Source organism: Rhincodon typus, chromosome 9 (assembly GCF_021869965.1).
Source record: "Rhincodon typus isolate 14 chromosome 9, sRhiTyp1.1, whole genome shotgun sequence".
In the NCBI taxonomy this organism is placed as follows: domain Eukaryota; kingdom Metazoa; phylum Chordata; class Chondrichthyes; order Orectolobiformes; family Rhincodontidae; genus Rhincodon; species Rhincodon typus.
The window spans coordinates 89,527,553-89,534,198 of NC_063340.1; the positions used below are offsets into that span (position 1 = coordinate 89,527,553).

Here is a 6,646-nt window from a genome sequence, read left to right on the forward strand (position 1 = left end):
GATTTACAGTTCTGAAGTACAGTGACTGTTGGCATGTGAGCCAAAATGTGTACAGCAAGATCCCATCACAGGCTTGTTTGTGGGGGTTAAGAGGAAGATGGGAGTGGATTTTGCAGGAGGGATAAGGGAAGAACTCGTTCAAAAAGTTTTACAGACCTGGGCTGGCTTCTGAGCTCAGCCATGGGCCCTACAGTTTCCCATACCAGAGAAACCCCAGGGAAGATGTGGAGTTCTGTTGGAGAGGAGCTGTCTTTTCTGTTCGAGCTGAATTAGACTAGCTCCGCCTTTGATTTGTGATGTATCTTGCAGAGGTACTGCCCCACCATCCACCCAGATATAAAACCAACATCAACAGACTTTCCAGCCAGATATTCCCCAGCAGCAGGAGCTGCCATTCGCAGCAAACTACCCTCACTGCCTGTTTCCAGTGTCCAGTGTCCAGTGTCCACTGCCTAGTGTAGGATCAACTGTTCACAAGATAAGTTTATGCATCACTTTTGAGCTCCACTTGGTGAGTAGTTTTGGAGAATGTTTTTTCACCAGAACAATTTCTAAGCACAGAAAAGAGTTAGGTATTTGGATGTAATTGATGCTGTTTTAGCTGTAGAGTTTAGGATCTTGATATATAGTTAGGGTGAAAGTTAATCATTTCCATTAAAATCTGGTGTTTTGTATGTTGTTGAGCTGCCTGCTGCTGTGTGAAGTTAATGTTTGTTCCTGACCATTGAAGGTGTGACTCCTGCTTAGACTGTACACGTGCCTAAATGTGTGTTCCCCCCAAAACTCACAGGCTATGCATCTGAATAAGGTGCAGTCCTGATTTAGTGTATGTTGGCATTGTCAGTTTTCAAATTTAAATAGGTAAACGTGGAGAAAAGGAGAAAACTCTTTGAGGAATAATGTCCAGTTGTCAAATTTGTGAAAGGAGATGATGTCCAGTTTGAAATGAACGATAACCCATGGCTGACAATTCAATCCTGTAACCTAATATTGTCTGAAAGCAGACCCCCAGTTCTAACAAACCCAGCCACACTCTTCTCTAGGTCAATGGAAGGGAAAATTGTCTTGAATTACATTCCTGAATAAGTTGTAACTAATAGAGATAAGATTTTGGAATTGAATGCTTCACCAGAATGTGTCTTGGTTTAGCTGAGGTCATTTTTTAGACTTTACTCTACAATGTTGAGGGTACAAGAGACACCCCTTCAATGAGTGGAAAGATTTATTTGGGAAATATAAGATTGTATTCGCAGAGTGAGCCTTGTTATAAAGTCATACAGCACAGAAATAGATCCTTCAGTTCAATTCGTCCATGCCAACCAGGTTTCCCAAAATGAACTAGTCCCACTTACCTGCATTTGGTCCATATCCCTCTAAACCTTTCCTATCCATGTACCTGTCCAAATGTCTTTTAAATGTTGTAACTGAACCTGCATCTACCACTTCTTCTGGCAGTTCATTTCACACACGAACCACCCTCTGTGTGAAAAATTTGCCCCTCAGGTCCCTTTAAACCTTTCTCCTCTCACTTTAAAAGTATGTCCCCTAGTTTTGAACTCCCCCACCCAATGGAGAAGACCTTTGCCTTATCTATGCCCCTCATGATTTTATAAACCTCTTTAAGATCACCCCTCAAACTCCTATGCTCCAGTGTAAAATGTCCCAGCCTATCCAGCCTCTCCTCATAACTCAAACCTCGTTGCTACAATCGTTGTGCAGTCCACCCTCCAGGCCGTCCCTGCGATCAGTTTATCACTGAGTCACTCACACAGCATTGAGAGAAAATATCTCATTGAGTTGCATGAATTATTTTTGAGAGATGATTGCCTTTGTGTCAGTTATTTAAAACGAGACTCAGTAGTATTTCCTCACAGCTGAACATTACAGTGTTATTCTGGAATGACTATATAGAAGCAGATCATTTACTGAAACCAGTCTGTGATGGAGTTTAACCAGTAGTATCCCCAGGAAATGTTCCTGCTCCCACTCAGTCCTTTCCCTTGCCTTGCAGCTACCTATCGAACCCAGCCTGGCCTGTTTCCTGACTCAGACACTAACTCCCACAGTGTAGTTCCACAGACTCAGTTAATCCCCTGTGTATCCTTTCCTGGAGATAAGATTCACTGCCGTCCCTGCTGATCAAATCTTTAAACTGTGAGTGTGACGTCTAAAAGCAAATTGACTGATTACTTTGGAATGGGAAACTGTCTCACTGCACTGTCCAATCAGACAATCCTCTAGCACAGGGTTGATTCCTCTGACCCAATACCTTCTCCATGGTAACTCAGCCATCTCACCTCACCCTGTTTGGAAAGTGGGAGCTTCCGTTCACATTTGACTGTTGTGCCCCCAGCAATCCACTCTTCCCTTCTGCGTGTCTGCCCATTGAGGGTGACCTGCAGGGATGTGTGATGTTGAAACGATTGGCAGGCAGTGGCATAGTGGTAATGCCACTGGACCAGCAATCCCAAACAGAAAAAAAATTTGCTAGAGAAACTCAGCAGGTCTGTAGAGAGAAAACACAGCACAGTGGCTCAGTGGTTAGCACTGCTGCCTCACAGCGCCATGCGACCCGAGTTCGATTCCACCCTCGGGCGACTGTCTGTGTGGAGTTTGCACGTTCTCCCCGTGTCTGCGTGGGAATCTTCCGGGTGTTCTGGTTTCCTTCCACAGTCCAAAGATGTGCAGGTTAGGTGGATTGGCCATGCTAAATTGCCCAAGATTCGGTAAGTTATAGGGGGATGAGTGTGCATGGGATGCTCCGAGGTTCGATGTGGACTTGTTGGGCTGAAGGGCCTGTTTCCACACTGTAGGGATTCTATGATAAAGCAGGGTTAACATTTCAGATCCAGTGACCTTTCTTCAGAACTGATAGTTATGAGGAAAGAAATAGTATACATAGTAAACATGCTGAAGAAAAGGAGTGGTTTGGGGCACAGGATGGTTAAAGGAGTGAGAGGAAAGGTGGTGATGGAGCCCAGAGGGAGAGAAAGACAGCTAGGCAAACAAACGGATGGATAATGGTGAGTCAGGGAGAAAGTCAACCTGAAAATGGGCCCTATTAATTGGTGAAAGTGGGTCAGCTGAGCTGAGAACACCTGGGCTTTTGGTGGGGGTAAAGGACATAGAGGGAGGTGTTCAGGCCCTAAAACTATTGAACTTGATACTGAGTCCTGAAGGCTGCAGGGTTCCCAACTCTTCTCATTGCTGCTGTTGTCATTGTTAGAGTTGGGACATGAATGAACAATTTTCTGACTCTGGTGAGATTGCTTCTGACTTATCCATGGCAGAGAAACCTGACAAAGAACAGTGATTGTGTTCAGACATACCTGCTGTGGATTCCTGGTTCCCCAAAGTTTTACATGAGAGAGAGACATGAGGGAGCTCACACCAGCACAAGGAATACCGGTTTGCTATCGTAACAGTGAGGTTTTAATAATAGACACAATGTGGGAAACAAGGGAGAGGGAACAGGAGGTCACAATTCGACAGAAGTTCTTGCCCAAATCCATTAACCCGCCAGACAGCAGTAAGAAGATTGGTGGGATTGCATTTGACATCACATTTAGTAACATATTGAAACATATAGCCCCTGACTGGTTGTGTCTACTGTTGAGAATTCATGTGGGTTTTGTCTTTCTTGCGGCTGTGTTAAAATTGGAGTAACTGTGTAACCTGAACATGGTGTACACCATTCACTGCACCTTCAACTTCTCCTCATACTCCTCCATTACATTTTCCATTCAGCTACCATTTCCTAAAACTTGACTCCCAGTTGAATTGCTCTTTCCCAGTTCACATGTGGCAATAATCAATCAAGTCTCTAAATTAAACATCTTGACCTTCAAACCACTATTCCTAATTCCATTAACCACCTCTGGTACAGCAATGCCCCCACCCCCGATGCACACACACAAAATCTTTAGCCAACACTCTTAAGTTATTTTACTTTTTCAGGTCCACTGCTCTCTCAGGTAGATTCTCTACATTGCCAGATGCGGTCTCTGCTAAGCCTGTCCTGGGATTGATGTTTGCACAATGCAGAAACACCAGAATACTGAGATGTTCATGGTTGCAATTGTTTTCAAAGGCTGTTCTAGGAACACAATGGAATGCATAAAATCAAAGAACTAAATGCAACAAATCTATAAGGCTCAACTGGACATGTTAAGCAGTTGTAATGTGGGTTATTTGGAACAGCTGAAGTCTTCACCCTATGAGAGGAAGCAGCATTCTGGAGCGGTGGAGATGGCTTGTGGTTTGGACATGTTGGTCCTCTATTATTGGCTCCTGGCATTGTTACCTTGTCCCTGTTTGCACCGAATGCCTTGTTGGAAACCAGGAGATAAAACCAAGATGGTGGCCACTGCTTTCTCCCTTCTTCTTTGCAATTGTTCAAAATCCACAACATATCCTGGTGCCGCGCAGAGACTGCTCCTTGGCAGGGGATTGTGAGCAGATGCGACTCACTCCCTCTCTCCCACAGAAACATCCTAACCTCTGTCAGGCTTTGGACAGTCAGAAATCTCACTTGGACACAGACCTTGGGTTAGGGCAAGACTTGTTGACCCGGCTCCCTTCCCCCATTCCATTGAGTAGGTGGTGGCAGACCATTAGCTCTCCCCCAACAAAACTGCAAAGGACCAAATCCACACCTCCCCCCCACCCCATCTGCTGGTCCCAATGATGGAAGGACCCTCTCAGACCATTAACCAGCAAGGAAAGAGTGTGAAGTTCCTAAAACAACAACCAACTCATTCTAGAACCGAGACGGCTGGCGAGAGAACCTTGGTCAATTTATTCAGAGCTTACAGGATGTGAGCAAGACATCACTTGGAGAATCTAAGCTCCACAGGAGTTTGAGGCATAACACATGAAACAAACACATTTTCTCAAGGTAAATATGCTGACTGCAACAAAAAAAACGCCAAACATGGTTTCTTCACACCTAGAAACTGAGTGTATGCTCAGCTCAGCCAGAACAGTCAGAAGGGAGGTTTTGTTAAAGCAGTTCAAGACACTTGTCAGACCACAACTAGAATACTATGAACAGTTTTGGGCCCTTATCTATGGAGGGATATGCTGGCATTGGAGGCAGTGCAGAGCAGGTTGACTAGGTTGATTGCGGCTATACAGGGGTTGACTGAAGAGAGACGGAGGGAGGTTGAGGCCTGTACTCATTGGATTTTAGAAGACTGAGAGGTGACCTTATTGAAACATACAAGATTCTTAGGGGGACTGGACAGGGTAGATGCAAAAAGATTGTTTCCCCTTGTGGGAGAGTTTGGGACTAGAGGGCCCCATCTCACAATCAAGGGTCACATATTTAAGGCAGAGATGAGGAAGAATTTCTTTCTCAGAGGGTAGTGAATCTGTGGAATTCTTTACCACAGAGGGCAGTAAAGATTGGGTCATTAAGAATATTCAAGGCTGAAACAGAGTTTTAGTCAGTGGGAGTTGAAGGTTAAGGGGTAAAGGTAGGAATGTAGAGTGAGGATTGTCGGATTAGCCATGATCATGTTGAAGCAGAGCAGATTTGATAGGCTGAATGGCCTACTTCTGCTCTGGTGTCTTGTATTCTTAAGAACCTGGCACAGGAACTGTAAAGGCCATATGGTTACAGCAAAGAACAGTCTTGTGTTTGAGATATGTCGTTGTCCATCTCGGTGCCAGGCCTGGGATCACTTGAACGTTGGCTGGAGAGAGTTGGAGTCCAAACTGACACTTTCATTTTCAGTATGAGGAGATGTCAGCCAGAAATAAACAATCAATGAGAGATTGTCTCAATCCAGCCCTCGGAAATGTATCCAAAAGCTTTATGCAACATGAATTACTGGTTGACCTTGTAGAGATAATGTCGTGACATCCTTAATCCAGACCAGAAATTCAACAAAGAGTGGTTTCAAATTCAACAATGGACAGTTGGAGAGTTTTGATTCATGTTTGTAAAAAACTGGAATTAAATAAGCATATTGATACTGATACTGGTATTAAAGTTATCACCAAGTTGCTTGATGGCCATTAAAAACTCGATGGGCTCATTAACATCCATCTGAGGAGGAAGCATGCAGTATTTTCCTAGTCTGAACCTTTTTTGTGACTCCAGCCCAAACCACATTGAATTTTAACTGAGGGAGGGGGCCACTGGACACCCAGTTGTATCAAACCTTCACCATATGAAGGTGGGTAAAGTGTTGGAAAGGATTATAAGAGATAGGATTTATAATAATCCAGAAAGGAATAATTTGATTAGGGATAGTCAACACGGTTTTGTGAAGGGTAGGTCGTGCCCCACAAACCTTATTGAATTCTTCGAGAAGGTGACCAAACAGGTGGATGAGGGTAAAGCGGTTGATGTGGTGTATTTGGATTTCAGTAAAGCGTTTGATAAGGTTCCCCATGGTAGGCTATTGCAGAAAATACGGAGGCATGGGATTGAGGGTGATTTAGCAGTTTGGATCAGAAATTGGCTAGCTGTAAGAAGACAGAGGGTGGTGGTTGATGGGAAATGTTCATCCTGGAGTTCAGTTACTAGTCGTGTACCTCAAGGATCTGTTTTGGGGCCACTGCTGTTTGTCATTTTTATAAATGACCTGGATGAGGGCGTAGAAGGATGGGTTAGTAAATTTGCGGATGACACCAAAGT

General features: G+C 44.2%; 1 protein-coding gene across 1 annotated transcript in view; it reads left to right on the forward strand.

The window, feature by feature from the left end:
- The first annotated feature begins 379 nt into the window (after positions 1–379).
- Positions 380–6,646, forward strand: part of LOC109937707 — an 18,478-nt gene continuing 12,211 nt past the window's right edge. Inside the window, exon 1 of the mRNA XM_048600958.1 lies at positions 380–511. The gene's annotated coding sequence lies outside the window, so the exon portion shown is untranslated. The remainder of the gene's footprint in view (positions 512–6,646) is intronic.